Raw genomic sequence first — 2,335 nt, forward strand, 5'->3', positions numbered from 1 at the left:
ACATGTAAGTAGATCAGAGTGCGGAAGATTTATCAATATACAGGCTTACCAAAACATTCTCACTCTAACATAGGCCTAAACTCTCAAATCCAAAAATTACATACATCCTAGATGAAACTGACAACACTAAGGGATGTGGCCCTAGTGCTCACCAGGCAATAAACTCTGATCGTCGATCTGATCGACCAGATACTCCTCAATTACTGACTCTACGCCTGCCTCGGTAGCTGCAAGTGCTGAAACTAAAAAAAATAGGAAGGAAAGGGTGAGTAACGAAAGTTACCCAGCAAGTCCACCGCCAATTCCTACTAATAACCCTTCCTAAGCATGATCGAATAAAGCATACTGAACATTTTAATACATGCAAAGTTTTACAAGATAAAATACGATCAACTGGTACATATAGCCAGGGATGAGCAACTAAACAGTTCTAAAAATTTCACATAACATCAATCATCCATACTCATTATACATTTTCCATTTTGTGCAAATACCGTTGGCAACATTAAAATAATAGACATGCTTATCAGTTTGTAATTCGAAATATAACGACATATACATAATACAAATGGTGGAGTATTGGAATTAAAGAGTTGGGATTCACGACTGGATCGCTCCCAGTCAGGACATGATATTCCTCAATAACATCGTAGTTCCTGATTTTGTGGCTGGTCGTGTCTACCACGCTTGCGGAACCATTTATCCGGCTCAGGCTGGCCGTTTGACGTGACCGTAAGCAATGGGTCTCTTTTCGATGTGTCAGAACGTTCGACTACTACTAGATTGTTAGTGATCACTGACTAATCATCTTCGTCTATGCCTATCAGGCGTGCATATGATTCCCAAAGGACACTCCACTCGTATACGACCACCTTTACAAAACACGTTCACTGGTAAAGATAAGAAAGGAATGGACCCGGATTCCAGTTGTGACTCCACTCTCATACGCGTCCCATACCACGTATGAGTTTGGTGGTCCCTACCGTACATCCCAGGATAGTGCACCCCTCCGGATGATGTGACACACTATCCCTTCAGGCATTCACAAACCCTTTAACAGCTCACAAAATAGCTACGTACATATATGATTTTTCATTTAAAACAAAAGAGAAATTAACAGAACAGGGTTGAGAACGAATATCCAGTTCCTACCATGCAACCGTGGCCACGCGGCCTAAAATAAATAACAGTACTCAGCGCAAGCGCTAACATAATCGGAAATAAACATGCAACCCTTTCATTAATAACCTGGATATCCTTTCACCAACCTACACACAACATACAATGTAAAAGGCAGACATCACCCCTCGGGCGTGATTCTGACAATTTACCGTTTCATCCCTTTCCCATTCTTTCAACATTCTCATTTTTCGTCTTTTCAAATCAACCATCCATTTTCAATATTTCAAAATCATTCTTTTGGGTCTTTCCATTGAAAATCATCAAAGTTTATTCACAAACAATGTCCCGATGATGCACGGGGCAAAAGCTGTTAGAAATAATGAAAGCTGGTGAAAATTTGGCTAAGTGTTGGAAACTCAATTTTTCAAAGTTCTCGAAATTGAAAACGGGTTTTTCGAAATGAAAGTCTCGATCATGAGATTCGACACCATATAGTTTTTGTAATCTAATTCAAAGAAACGCGAAAGTTATTTCATTTTGAAAACTTGCCGAAAACGTCGAAAATTACGTTTTGTTCTTTAAACCAAAATTCGGATTTTGATCCTTTGAGATTTGGATCTTAAAACCATTCCCATTGTTCCGAAATGGGGGGTAAAACCTTAATTTCATTAAAGAACTTAAAGTAAATAAAGGGTGGAAAATAGTGTATAAGGTGTGAGGAGGTCAAGCCAAGAGTCAGAACACTGTTCTGATCAAAACTGTGTCTGTCGGTGGCTGTCGGTGGCAGAACCAGGATGCTGTCGGTGGAACCGACAGTTTACTCATCGGCAGATGTCGGTGGGACCGACGGTCCTGCCGACAGAACAAAATTTTCTCGTGTTATTTGGTTTCGTCGGTGGCAGAAACCTCATTCTGTCGGTGGGACCGACAGAATGCCTTCGGTAGGTGCCGGTGGCACCGACCCTTCCCACCTACAGCCTGAACCTCACTCGCGATTTTTAGGTTTTTCAATCCCTTTTTCGACTTCTTCTTCCATTCTTCGAACCATTCGACCCACCCACGATTTTGTTATCAAAATTCGATCAAACATAAGCAAAACACCTACCTCTACCATGAATTTGAAATCAAACACAAATTTCTATGATTTAAATGCAAACAATAAGTTTTGTTTTAAAACCCTAAATGCACATTTCGGAAATCTAAAGCTACCAAT

The sequence above is a fragment of the Akebia trifoliata genome, chromosome 12 (assembly GCF_017979445.1).
Source record: "Akebia trifoliata isolate Shusen 1 chromosome 12, ASM1797944v1, whole genome shotgun sequence".
NCBI lineage: Eukaryota > Viridiplantae > Streptophyta > Magnoliopsida > Ranunculales > Lardizabalaceae > Akebia > Akebia trifoliata.